At 40.3% G+C, this 14,788-nt stretch overlaps 1 protein-coding gene across 1 annotated transcript in view; it reads left to right on the top strand.

Annotated features, from left to right (window-relative positions):
- The first annotated feature begins 6,693 nt into the window (after nt 1–6,693).
- The window catches only part of LOC101852222, a 19,225-nt gene continuing 11,130 nt past the window's right edge, over nt 6,694–14,788 (top strand). Inside the window, exon 1 of the mRNA XM_013090781.2 lies at nt 6,694–6,827. The gene's annotated coding sequence lies outside the window, so the exon portion shown is untranslated. The remainder of the gene's footprint in view (nt 6,828–14,788) is intronic.

Genomic DNA, 14,788 nt, shown 5'->3' with positions numbered 1-14,788 from the left:
AGATCAGGGGTGTGGCTGAAAGACTGCAGTAAGAAGAAGCGATGGCGTAGCAGTAGAAAGGCTACAGAAAGAATCAGGAGCCCAGAGGAAGGGGCAAAGGAGGTGACGGGGTGAGGGCAGAAAGTGGAGACGAAAGCAGACGACAGAACATTGCTAGAGAGCAGGAAATGAGGTGAAAGGAGACACATTTAGAGGTGAGAGGCCAACACCTTAACCCCTAGGCCACGAGAGCCCCCTGAATCCGGGTAGCGACCGAAAAAAAATCTTCTCTAAAATTGTCTCCTTTCAACTCCTTTCCTGCTCTCTCTCTCCATGTTCTGTCGTCTGCTTTCGTCTCCACTTTCTTCCCCCACCCCCTCACTTCCATTGCCCCCTCCACTGGACTCCAAACTCTTTCTGCAACCTTTCTACTGCTACTCCTTGGCTCCCTCTTATTGTTATCTTTCAGCCACACCCCTGATCTTCTGGTAGGAAAGATCTACACCTAGCCTTCTCCGGACAAAGGCGAAAAATCTCGGAGGTCCCGTGTGCATGTTAAAGATCCCTTGAATGTCTAAAATAGTAAAATCGATGAGTAGGCTTCGGCCGCTACCCGAGCAAAATTCAAAATTTCCTACCGAAAATGTTTGGTGTGTCACGTGCGCTCAAATGACCTTATGCAGTTGTGAGCGCCGTAAAAGATTTACCCCCCCCCCCCAAAAAAAAAAAAAAAAAAAAAAAGTCTGGATTGGTATTGAGCAGGTGCGGTCCGTTAATCGGGCAATGCCGGTTTATACTGACGACGACGGTCACTTTCTGACAGCTGGACAATTGACAAGAGATTTATTGCTGATAATAAGTTTTATTCTGTTTCAATTATATCCAAACTAATATTAGTCAATGCTGAAAAATGAACTTTGCCAATTTGAAGGCGCTCAAAGAGCAAATAGGGCTTTAGTGCTGCGCTGTCGCACGTCAGAGACTCTTTTCTCTAATTTAATCTTTGTTTATCAACGTTGGCTCGGAGCTTGCGGGAAAATCGCATCTTATCGCGATGCGTATCTTCGTTTGGGCAAGGCCAAGGAGGTTAATAATTACAGAAAGGTCCTCGGGCGAGGCTCAAACCGAACGCTCAGCGGTGACGTCAGCCTCGCCGATAAATAACACCATAATCTAGAGAAAAAACAAATACTTCTTAATTGCAACATTGCTGGCAAATGAAGATTAAGACGGTCTTAAACAAACAGCACAATAAATGCACATATTATTTCTTTAATTTTATACACATGTATAATGTCAAACCTGTGTAAGACGGAATCGCAAGGGAGCCAGAAAAAAAATTTCATCCTAAACATTTTCCGTCTTAGACTTAAGGGAATTTATTTAGGGGGAGATGGTGGGGGAGGGAGTTCAAAGGGCCAGCCGTTGGGATCAAAAGGATCACTTGTCTGATCGGCAAGCAATGGTCACACCTCTCAATTGCTATCCTGTCTGATAATGCGTCAGTCTTACTTATCCAATTACCAACAGTGCTTGCCTTTCATACGACCACTGTTGGACCTATAAAAACAGAAATGTTTGAAAATCTCCTTTGCTTCCACCCTTGGCCCCACCCACCGGAGTAACAAGCACAGTCAACCAATGCCACCCCTCACCGCCATGTAACAACGATTCGAGGAACTCTTTTCTCGGCTGGCGGAACGATCAGGGTGGCAGGCATTGGTCAAACTAATTTCACACCTCTGGCTTCTGGCTACCCAGGAAAGTTTCTGTAGTGGCTCGCTACTCTAGCACTCTCACGGGCAGTCGTGAGATTTCACACCCACACCACCCTGACCATCTGCATCGTTCAGGGTTCACATGATGGGGTAACATCGGTAACATCTACCCCTATACGTTCTTATACTAACGTCAAGATCTACCCCCAAATTGCACTGTGTTCTGAAAAGTGCCATGATGAACGTTTGATTATAAAACGATCAGAAATTATTGTGCTAATTTTGTCCAGTATGTGTGTGTGTGTGTGTGGGGGGGGGGGGGGGGGGGTGTTTGTGTTGAGTATATTGTATTTTTCTGATTCTACGCTTGATCTGTATAGGACAGTTCTTATAACGAGTATATTTATACAGAATGAGCGTATGTCTAAATATTGTGTGGGTGTGTAGAAAGTTAGAGTCTTTGGGGTAAGTACAAGGGACCAGAACTTCTCACTTTCTTGTTAGATTTCTGATATATTATTATGGTAATGTTTCTTTTTCCCGTGCCGATCATACAAAATATTTGTAACCGGGGCAGATCGCTACTCACAAGGGTCACAAGCTTTACATGCACGTTTGTGGGTTAAGAGTGTTTGAATGCGTTTACGACCATAAAGATGTTATGTTTGACAATGTCTCGACTTTTTACTGAACACTATGCTCGTGTTTTGTGAAGAAAAGGGATAAAAATGCCGAACAATAGCAGCCAACACCAAACTTGGATTACCAATAGTAGGCCTATTGCCAAAATTTCGAAAGGACTCTTTTGAAGTTTACCTGTATAGCCAGACAGACAAATATGTGTTCCAGTAATTTTTAGAAACAGCCTCTTACAACGTAACTTCTAAATGTGACTACTAAAACTATAACTCAATCAGGCACGCAACTGGATACAAAATTAGGGTTTTGTTTATGTAAGAGTTTTTCTCGACTTGCAACACAATTAGGTCCTATAAGTGCCGAAGATTAGATGTGTTACGTGGGAGTAACAAACAATAGAATAAAGTGAGGAGAGATACGGACGATAGAAGCTTGAAAGGAAAGAAAGAGCAAATTACTCCAGAGCACCCCCCAAACACAAACAGAAATTATGACCTTTTAACCAAAACATCACCACGTTGAAAATTCTACTATAGCTACCTGACGTAAACAATCAGCTGTAGGTCGTGTATCGTCGCCTCCTAGGGTCATAGGTCAGTGGGTGAGGGGAGGGGGAGACGTACGCCTCAGGGGCGTGAGAATGTCCGTGACCAACTATTGACGCGTAATCAGCTGACGACAGGTAGTAAAATTTTAATTTTCTTTGTGTTTCGAGGTGTGCAGCGAAGTTGCGTCCTTTCAAAAAGAGGGCTCAAGCCAACAGTTTTCGGATTTTTTAATTTCTCATTCTCGATTTGAATGTCAACGTGAGCAGACATGAACACACCTGGTCACCGCTCGGGGCGTAAGCAAGGACCTCAGAAATTTGCCATTATTTACCCTCCTTGACTTTGACGTAGGTCAGGGGGTTTCAACATCAGCGAAGGCCGTTTTATCGATTCCCGCCCAATATTTGTTAGCTTAAAGTGTCCTTTGTGATTGAAAATAAAAACACCTGTGGGGGAGGGGGCAGGGGGTTCCCCTAATCCTGGGGAGGAGCGCCGCTTCGCATGTGAGCTTATGTTTTCTAATAATAATACATGCACCCAGTGCACACTCCCGATCTAATTCATTAAGTTTTGGTGTAGTCCGGACCAACTGAGTCGTTGGGGGTTCTTTCATGGCAAGGGGGAATGGGGATTTATCGTTCAATACCTATTTGAAATGAATATACCGCGAGATTGAATAACGCTTTCTTCCTCACTCAGGGGCAAATATCTACCTTCTATCGATCGCCATAATCAGCTGACTATCACGTTTATAAACTATGGGGCTAAGAGTAAAATATCATGTTTTGCAATGTCTCAACTTTTAACTGACACACTACGAGTTTGTTTTGTAAAGATTGAAAGAAAAAAACCCCATGTCGAACAGTGACAAGCAACACCAGACTTGGTTTACATCAATTGTACTGCCAAACTTTAGGAAGGACTCTAAATAGACTCTATTGTGGATGTTACCTGTAGTCAGACAACGATGTGTACTACTAGTCTAGTAATTTAAAAAACGGTTTCTTACAACATAATGTCCAAATATGACTACTAAAACCCAATCATGCTCATAATCAGTTCAAATACGATAAATGTGATACAAGAGAGTAATAAACATTTTTTTAAAGTGAGGAGAGATAAGGATGATAAACGTTTGATAGTAAAAGAAAGAGAAAACCAACCACATCAGACAGAACACCCGCCAACAACCTACAGAAATTATGACATTTCAACCAAAACATGACCACGTTGCAAGTCTACTACTAGCTCTCTGACGTAACAATCGGCTGTTGGTCATGTGTCGTCGCCTCCTGGGGTCATCGGTCAGTGGGTGAGGGGCGGGGGGAGACGTACGACTCGGAGGCGTGGGAATGTCCATGACCAACTATTGACTTGCAATCAGCTGACGACAGGTAGTCTAGTAAAATTTTAGTTTTCTTTGTGTTTTGTGGTGCGCAGCAAAAGTTGCATACCTTCAAAAAGAGGCTCGACCCAGTAGTTTTCGATTTTCTTTTTCTCATTCTGGATTTTATTATCAGCGTGGGTAGACGTATTACGATACTATTCTGAGAGTTATTCTTTATTGAGCTGTGTGTTCTGAGTTGAGATTTCTGACAATTTCTACGATCGTGACGTTGAGACGGTATGTGGTCACTTAATATATACAATTGTATCTCTTTGCAGTTTTTATTCTTTGTTTAGTCTTTTTTTTTTAAAATAATTTTATCGGCCGCATCTTCGTGGTAGATATTACATTTCTGAATCGTATCTCTTTTTTTCACTATGCAACTATAGGAGTTTCCGTCTCTGAATATGTAAATACATGTGCCTTAATCAAATGTTTTGAAAATATCATAAAAAGATACAATGATTTAAAATCAAACAAACAAATCCACCAACTTCAAATTACATAAATTCACAGCGGGTTATACTGATTTCTCTCTCTCTCTCTCTCTCTCTCTCTCTCTCTCTCTCTCTCTCTCTCTCTCCCTCTCCGCCCCTCTCTCTCTCCTTCTCTCTCAATCTCTCTCTCTGAGTTGTTCTTTGCATTTATGATTGATCTAATGGTCTCTCTCCTCAATTTACTGTATTTTTAGGAAACAATTATTTTCATAAAATAATCTGAGATCTCCTCATTTTTAAAAATTTTGAATTATTCAATTAGAACATAAATGTGTTTGTTGTGAACATCGGGTGTAAATTAGTCGAAATGCTACTTTTATTAACTTTAATACTCGGAATTGACAAGAAAACGAGTTTTTGCTAAGGTCTACAAGAGCACGTGTGTCTTGTGCCCTGAGATCTGTCAAGACATTACCAAGCAAAACCTTTGAAGTTCTCTTGTCAATACCGAATAAAATAATAAAAAGGGTAGAAGCAGCGCGTTCTGCTCAGTTTTCACTCGATGTTCTTTAAGGACACCATACATTTAATTTTTATGTTCCACAGCAAAACTTTTGCAGTTTTCTTATCAATAAACACATAAAATAACACCGCAATCATAACCAAAAGTCGGTGGCTTGCATCTCTGACGTAACAATCAGCTGGACCGGCGGTGGCCATTTGTGATAACACCTGGTCACCGCCCCAGGCGTAGGCCAGGACCTCAGAAATTTTCCATTGTTTAATCTCCTTGCTTGGACGTAGTTGAGGAGGTTTTAATTCAACATCAGAAGGTCCATTTTATTTATTCCCCCCCCCCCCCCCAATATTTGTCAGCTTTAAAAGTGTCCTTTGCGATTGTAAATAAAACACCGGTAGGGGCAGGGGGTTCCTCTAATCCTGGGGATGGGAGCGCTGCTTCACATGATGGCTTATGTTTTCTAATAATAATAATAATAATAATACATGTACCCAGTGCATACTCCCGATTGAATTAATTAAATTTGGATTCAGCCCTGAACAAGTAGTTGGGGTTTTTTTCATGACCGGTGGAGGGGGGGGGGGGTTATTTTTAAATTCCTATTTGAAATGAATGTACCGCGAGGTTGAATAACGCTTTCTATCTTACTGAGGGGAAAGTATCCACCATCTATTGATCTCCATAATCAAATGACTATCAAGTTCATAAACTATGGGGCTTAGATATCATTTTTGGCAATGTCTCAACTTTTGACTGACATACTACGCTTGTGTTTTGTAGAAAAAGAAAGAAAAACAAAATATGTCGAACAGTGACAAGCAACACCAGATTTGGCTTACATCAAAAGTACTGCCAAACTTTAGGAAGGACTCTATTGTGGATGTTACCTGTAGTCAGACAACGATGTGTACTAGTAATTTTTAGAAACGGTTTCTAACAACATAATGTCCAAATATGACTACTAAAACCCAATCATGCACACAATCAGTTCAAATAAGAGCCGAAGATTAATTAGATTGACACAGGAAGAGAGTAATAAACATTTTTTTTAAAAGTAAGGAGACATAAGGACGATACACATTTAGTTAAAGAAAGATAAACCCAACCACATCAGAGCACCCGCCAACAACCTACAGAAATTATGGCATTTCAACCAAAACATCACCACGCTGCAAGTCTATTACTAGCTCTCTGACGTAATAATCAGCTGTTGGTCATGTGTCGTCGCCTCCTGGGGTCATCGGTCAGTGGGTGAGGGGCGGGGGGAGATGTACGCCTCGGGGGCGTGGGAATGTCCGTGACCAACTATTGGTGCGTAAAACAAGGAGTTTAGAACTACTTTTAATCTCCTTGGTGCGTAATCAGATGACGACAGGTAGTAAAATTTTAGTTTTCTTTGTGTTTCGAGATGTGTAGCAAAGTTGCGTACCTTCAAAGAGAGGCTTGAGCCAGAGGGTTCCAATTTTTTTTTCTCATTCTCCATTTGAATATCAGCGTGTGTAGACGTATTACGATACTATTCTGAAAGTTATTCTTTATTGAGACGTGTGTTCTGTTCTGAGATTTCTGACAAATTTATTCGATAGTGACGTTGAGACGGTAAGTGGTCATTTGATATATATATATATATATATATATATATATATATATATATATATATATATATATATATAAATTTTTATTATTTGTTTGTTGTTGTTTTTTTACTTCTTTACCGGCCACATCATCGTGCTAGATGTTTCTTTTCTGAATTGTATCATCGACGGCCTTTTTTTCTTCAATATGCAACGATAGGAGTTTCCGCCTCTAAATTAGTAAATACATGTACCTTAATCAAATGTTTTTTAAAATATCATGAAACGATACAATGATTCAAAACAAACAAACAAATCCACCAAATTCAAATTATATAAATTCACGGCGGGTTATTTTGATCTCTCTCTCTCTCTCCCTCTCTCTCCCCCCCCCCTCTCTCTCTCTCTCTCTCTCTCTCTCTCTCTCTCAATGAGTTGTACTTTGCATATGATTGATCTAATGGTCTTTGTCCTCAACTTTACTGTATTTTTTAAAAACAATTATTTTCTTTAAATAATCTGTGATCTCCTCTTTTTTAAAAAAATATTAAATTGGAATATACACTGTAAATGTGTTTGTTATTAACATCGCGTGTAAATTAAACAAAATGCTGCTTTTGTTAACTTTAATACTCGGAATTGGCAAGAAACTCTCTCTCTCTCTCTCTCTCTCTCTCTCTCTCTCTCTCTCTCTCTCTCTCTCTCTCTCTCTCTCTCTCTGTGAGTTGCACTTTGCACATGATTGATCTAATGGTCTTTGTCCTCAACTTTACTGTATTTTTTTAAACAATTATTTTCTTTAAACAATCTGTGATCTCATTTTTTGGGTAATCATCCAATTGGAATATACAATGTAAATGTGTTTGTTTTGAACCTCACGAGTAAATTAAACAAAATGCTGCTTTTGTTAACTTTAATACTCGGAATTGACAAGAAACTGTAGTTTTTGTTAAGGTCTATAAGAGCACGTGTGTCCTGTGCCATCAGCTAAAGTTCAAGACATTACCAAGTAAAACCTTTGAAGTTCTCTTGTCAATACCGATTATCAAAATAAATACGGGTACGAGCAGCGCGTTTTGCTTAGTTTTAACGCGATGTTCTTTAAGGACACGCTACGTTTAATTTTATGTTCCCAAGCAAAACATTTGCCGTTTCTTGTCAATAAACACATAAAATAACACCATAATCATAACCAAAATAGGGGTCGTTTATATCAGTGACCGGCTCTCTGACGTAACAATCAGCTGGACCGGCGATAGCCATTTGTGAACACACCTGGTCGCCGCCCAGGGCGTAAGCAAGGACCTCAGAAAATTCCTTTATAATTTCGTTATTTTTGCCTTCTTGGCTTGGACGTAGCTCGGGGGATTTCAATATCAGCGAAGGCCCGTTTTATCGATTCCCGCCCAATATTTGTTGGCTTAAAGTGTCCTTTGTGATTGAAAATAAAACCACCGGCGGGGTATGGGTCAGGGGGTTTCCCTATTCCTGGGGATGGGAGCGTCGCTTCACACGTAGGCTTTTGTTTTCTAATAATAATAATACATGTACCCAGTGCGTACTCCCGATCCAATAAATTAAATTTAGATGTAGTAGTCCGGACCAACTAAGTAGTTGGCGGTTCTTTCATGGCAAGGGGGAATCGGGATTTATTTTTAAAATCCTTTTTGAAATGTATGTACCACATCCACCATCCATCGATCGCCATAATAGGTGACTATCAAGTTCATAAACTATGGGGCTAAGATATCATGTTTAGCAATGTCTCACTTTTTACTGACACAATACGCTTGTATTTTGTAAAGAAAGAAAAACAAAACGTGTCCAACAATGACAAGCAACACCAGACTTGGCTTATATCAATTGTACTGCCAAACTTTAGGAAGGACTCTAAATAGACTCTATTGTGGGTGTTACCTGTAGTCAGACAACGATGTGTACTAGTAATTTCAAAAACGGTTTCTTACAACATAATGTCCAAATATGACTACTAAAACCCAGTCATGCTCTCAATCAGTTCAAATACGATTAATTGTGATACAGGAGAGTATTAAACATTTTTTTTAAAGTGAGGAGACATAAGGACAATAAACGTTTGGTAGATAAAGAAAAAGAAAACCAACCACATCAGAATTCAGATCACCCTCCAACAACCTATAGAAATTACGACATTTCGACCAAAATACGACCACGCTGCAAGTCTACTAGCTCCCTGACGTAACAGTCAGCTGTTGGTCGTGTGTCGTCGCCTCCTGGGGTCATAGGTCAGTGGGTGAGGGGCGGGGGGAGACGTACGCCTCGAGGGCGTGGGAATGTCCGTGACCAACTATTGGCGCGTAATCAGCTGACGACAGGTAGTAAAAATTTAATTTTCTTTATGTTTCGAGGTGTGCAGTGAAGTTGCATACCTTCAAAGAGAGGCTCGAGTCAGTAGTTTTCCATTTTTTTTCTCTCATTCTGGATTTGATTATCAGCGTGTGTAGACGTATTGCGATACTACTCAGAGAGTTATTCTTTATTGAGACGTGTGTTCGGTTCTGAGATTTCTGACAATTTCTACGGTCGTGACGTTGAGTCGTTAAGTGGTCACTTAATATATACGACATGTGTATATTTCTAGTTTTTCTTATTTGTTTGTTGTTGTTGTTTTTTACTTCTTTACCGGCCGCACCATCGTGCTAGATGTTTCCTTTCTGAATTGTATCGTCGACGGCCTTTTTTTTTCAATCTGCAACGACAGGAGTTTCCGCCTCTAAATTAGTAAACACATGTACCTTAAGCAAATGTTTTGAAAATATCATGAATCGATACAATGATTTAAAACAAACAAATCCACTAACTTCAAATTATATAAATTCACCGCCGTTTATTTTGATCCTGATTTCTTTCTCTCTCTCTCTCTCTCTCTCTCTCTCTCTCTCTCTCTCTCTCTCTCTCTGTGTGAGTTGCACTTTGCACATGATTGATCTTATGGTCTTCGTCCTCTGTGATCTCCTCATATTTTTTTTAATCATCCAATTGGAATATACAATGTAAATGTGTTTGATTTGAACCTCACGAGTAAATTAAACAAAATGCTGCTTTTGTTAACTTTAATACTCGGAATTGACAAGAAAACTAGTGTTTGCTAGGCCTATAAGAGCACGCGTGCCTCGTGCCAACAGCTAAAGTTCAAGACATTATCAAGTAAAGCCTTTGAAGTTATCTTGTCAATACCAAATATCAAAATAAATACGGGTACGAGCAGCGCGTTTTGCTTAGTTTTAACGCGATGTTCTTAAAGGACACGCTACATTTAATTTTGTTCCCAAGCAAAACCTTTGCCGTTTTCTTCTCAATAACTCAAAAAATAACACCATAATCATAACCAAAATGGCGGTCGCTTACATCAGTGACCGGCTCTCTGACGTAACAACCAGCTGGACCGGCGGTGGCCTTTTGTGAACACACCTGGTCGCCGCCCAGTCCATAGGCGAGTACCTCATAAAATGTTCATTATAATTTCGTTATTTTAGCTTCCTAAGCTTGGAACTAGTTCAGCGTCCGTTTTTTCAATTCCCGCCCAATATTTGTCAGCTTAAAGTGTCCTTTGTGATTGTAAATAAAACAGCGGTGGGGGAGGGGGCAGGGGGTTCCCCTAATCCTGGGGATTGGAGTGCCGCTTCCCCTAGGCTTATGGGGTATTTTTTAATACCACTCTCAATCGAATTCATTTAATTTTGATGCAGCCGGAGCCTGCCAGTTTAAAAAAAAATTGAAATTTAAAAAGTTTTGTTTGCTTTCCATTCAAGGGGGAGGGGGAATTCCCAATTTAAATGAATGTACCATGATGTTGAATAACGCCACCTTCCTTGTTGAGGGGGAAAATGTCGAGGCGCTAAACTGGCAAATATCCACCAACTATGGATCGGCTTCATCAGCGCGGTTTAATTTTTGTGGCCAGTGGTCCTCCATTGTGTTTCCGATAATACACGAATTGCACAACGGAGTTGCGGCCCTTCGAAGTACTGACAGCAGTTTTTTGTGTAATTGGTTGACAAGACAAGTGTGTGTGTGTGTGGTTGTTTTTTGTTTTTTTTGGAGTTTTTAAAATTTGTTTGTTGTTGTTTTGGTTTTGTTTTGTTTGTTTGTTATCCTTTCTTTTTCGAGCAGCTCAGCAAAATAGCGTACATGTATCTCCAAAGAGAGGCTCGAGCCAATACATTTTTTACTTTCTCTCTCATTACAAATTCTACCTTCAGTCTGGACGGACGCATAATTATTCTGTGTTTAATTCATCTTAAAAACTGGCGTTCTTTCTGGGTTTTTAAGCTGTTGTTATATATTATTAATGGCCCCCCAAAAAATGCTTTTAAAGAATTAAAAAGGCCCGTCTTCAGCAACTGTTTTTGTTTTTTAAATTATAATTGTATCACTCTTTTTTTTTTGGGGGGGGGGGGGGGGTTTGGTTCTTCTTCTCCGTGATATTTTCCCGTATTTGTTGAACTTTACATAATGTATTAGCTTGGGAATTATTTCTTAGGGCAGAGTTCTATTTTTATTAGAAACTTTAGAGAGGACAAAAAGCTTGATAGTGCATGTATCGCGTGCGGTAGTGCACGCTGTGACAGAAATAAAATGGCTGCTTCTGCCCACGAGAAAACTTGGACTCCTCAAAGAAGTCTACAGTTGCACCCCGGGAGCATCGGTCAGAGAGTGGGTGGGGGGGAGGGGGGGGGTACGTCTCGGGAACTTGGGAATGTCCATGACCAACTATTGGCGCGTAATCAGTTGACGGCAGGTATAACATTTTTAGTTTCCTTTGTGTTTTGAACTGTGCAACGCTGTAGTGTACTTTCAAAGAGAGGCTCGAGCCAACAGTTTTCGGATTTGTTTCCCCTCATTCTCGATTAGGAAAGAAAAAGCTGCAGTTCAGGCACAGTTATGAGTATGGCATTGATGAATCAGCTCATTTACAATTCTACTGTGCATAAGAACACGTTAATGTCCCCCCTGTGGGAATGGCCTAAAGACACTTCAGTCAGTAGCATCGCCGCAGGGGGTTTCATTCTCGATTTAATCATCGTCGTGTTCAGAGGTATTCCTATACTATTTTGAAAGTTATTCTATATCTGTCCCCGTAGAATTATGCAAATTTAGAAGGCCAAATTATGCACAAACAAATCAAAATTATGCAAGTTAGCGTAACACCATTCGCGACATGTTTTGCACTTTTTCAACACGAAGTTTCCTGATTTTCATGTTTTATGTGCAGAAAAATTGAAAACAGTACATATCAGTATCAGTAATTTGTTGTGTATTTGGAAAAGAAAACAAACACATCAGTAAAAAAAATAAAAAATTTAAAATAAAAAAATAAAAAAATCCAACCAAAAATAATCTCTGTAACTTTCAGCTGTTACTGTAGATCTAGATCTACAGAGGAAAGGAAAATGTTTTTTAAAAAAATTTTAAAAAAAGGATATCTGCACCTGTGATGCTGGTACGTTACTAAAACCAGGGACACCAGTCAAACATGAAACATCAGCAGACATGAGAACAACAACTTTTGATGGATTGAAAAATTGAACATGCTCAATAATCAACTTTTCACTTAAATGAGACTTATTACGGTGATTACGTCCCTTTAGTCACATGGCGAGGCGTTAATTGTTTTGTGAAAAAAGGGGAAAAACGTGAAAAAACGCGGAAAATCCAAAATTATGCAAATGTTGCAGAATTACGCGAAAAAAACGCGTGGCTGCACAATCGCATAATCCTACGGGGACAGCTATATTGATACTTGTGTTCTGTTCCGAGCTTCCCGACGATTTCTACTCTACGTCGTGACCTTGGGACGGTAGGTGGTCACTTGCATTTGCATGTTTATTTCCAGTCCCTCGTCCTCTGACCTTTTCAAATCACATGAATCTGCTGCAGATCATTTCTAAGCTTATTCTGAATGGTTATTCTTTCTGGGCAGTTCTTTGCATGTGATGGATTTATTGCCTTCTGAATCTCACCTCAACTGAATAATTAAAAAAAACAACTACAATTATAAATTCATAATTAAGATATGGGTTATCGATTAAGCAGGAACGAAATGTATACGTTTTAACATAGCTGCCACTTACCCGCTAAATAGCGGTCGTGTGAAAACTTAGAGAAATGCTGTTCTTACTTAACTTTAATATTCTGAATTAACAAGAAAACTGTAAATTATGCTTTGCTTGATGACATTTTGAACTTTAATTGATGGCATTCGACGCAAGTGCTCTCTGATAGACGCAATGTTGACCTGTGTATGCCCATAACAAACACAATTTGTCACTTTTTTTAGGAAGGGCTGGAGTGGTGGACGCTTGAAGTTTGATTACAATGTACTTGTATTTTCTTAAACACTTTCAAAGTGAAGAACAACCACACAGTGGCTATAGCCTTAACCAAAATCAGCTAGTCTGTTAAAAAATTGTGCAACACCAGGAGCAAGACGTCGCCGCCCTGTTGCGCAAGGGTTCCCTGGTGTAACAATCAGCTGGACTTACTGTGGCGTTTAGTGAACACACCTGGCCACGATCCGGCGCATAGGTTTCAGCATCACAGAGGGTCTGCGTTTTGATCAATTCCCGGCCAGTTTCGGTCAACTGAGAGCGTTCTTTATGATTGCAATTCCAACACCAGTGGGGAAGAGGGCAGGGGGTTCCCCCAATACTGGGGGTCAGAGTGCCGCTTGACTTAAACTAATCAAATTCCTTTACTTTTGATGCAGTCGGGGCCAGCCAGTTTGTTTTTGGTTGTTGTTGTTTTGTTTGTTCGGTTGTTGTTTTGGTTTTTTGGGGGGGAGGGGAGGGGGGTCATGGAAGGGGGGAAAAGGTGACTTTTTTAAACTCCAAGTTTAATTAAATATACCATGAGGTTGAATTATACCTTCTTTCAAGTTGGACTGAGGGTAAATATCCACCAGCTACCAATCGGCTCAGTCAGCTGTTTTTGTTGCCAGTGGTCCTCCTTTGTGTCTTGGATAAACTGTCTTTCCAATTAACAGGTTTTAGGCTAATCAGTTGACATTATATACAAGTATTTTGGTCATCTTTTGTATTTCGAACTGCTCAGCGAAGTAGCGTACCTTCAAAGAGAGGCTCGAGACAGTAGTTTTTGGGCTTTCTTTCTCAGTGGAGTGGGTGGTTGGCGGGTGCTCTGGTGTGGTTTGCTTCTTCTTTCCTATGAAACATCTATCGTCCTTATCTCCCCTTCTTCTTTTTTATGTTTGTTACTCTTTTGTAACACCTCTAATCTTCTGGCGCTCATATGACCTTATGCAGTTGCGAGCGCCGTAAAACCTCTACTAAAACTTTCTCAGTGGCGTGGACGGACGTATTACTATAAGATTTGTGGTTTGTTAATTAATCTCAAGAATTTTCTACCAAAACAACGTCACGTCGCATTCGGTAAACGGCTCACTGACGTAACAATTAGCTGTTTTGTTATCAAACCTGGTCGCACCAAGTCAGCCCTTTGCTTTGTGTCAACTTCCACGCAACAAGGTAGAGCGTCCTTTGTGATTGGCAAGGAGGGTGAACGGGGCAGAAAGAGTAGTACAATGATTACGATCTACCAGAAGCACTTCTAAGAGAGTTCAGTTTCCTTGTGGATGGAGTTTTACTTGCATCCTCATCTCTACCAGAGAAGCCGTCCTTCTAGTCTGATAGGAGAGATGATATAGCTGACAGGAAGGGCAGTATGTCAATAAATAAAAAGTGGAGATTTTGGCTTGAAGTGACTATTTCTGTCTCATCAGTTACCTTTCTCGTGATACGTTATTATAACCTCGCTCCCAACTAAAACATCGTCATGTTGTTTAAGTTTTAAGCGGCTCCCTGGCGTAAATATCAGCTGTTTGCCTTTTGCTAGCAAATCTGGTCCCACCGATATAAGCCGTGGCCCACTGTGTCAATTCACGCAACACTGTTGACCGTCCTTTGTCTTGTGATTGTCTTTGGGGGGGGA

The sequence above is a fragment of the Aplysia californica genome, unplaced genomic scaffold (genome assembly GCF_000002075.1).
Source record: "Aplysia californica isolate F4 #8 unplaced genomic scaffold, AplCal3.0 scaffold01505, whole genome shotgun sequence".
NCBI lineage: Eukaryota > Metazoa > Mollusca > Gastropoda > Aplysiida > Aplysiidae > Aplysia > Aplysia californica.
This window is presented reverse-complemented; position numbering and strand designations above follow the sequence as displayed.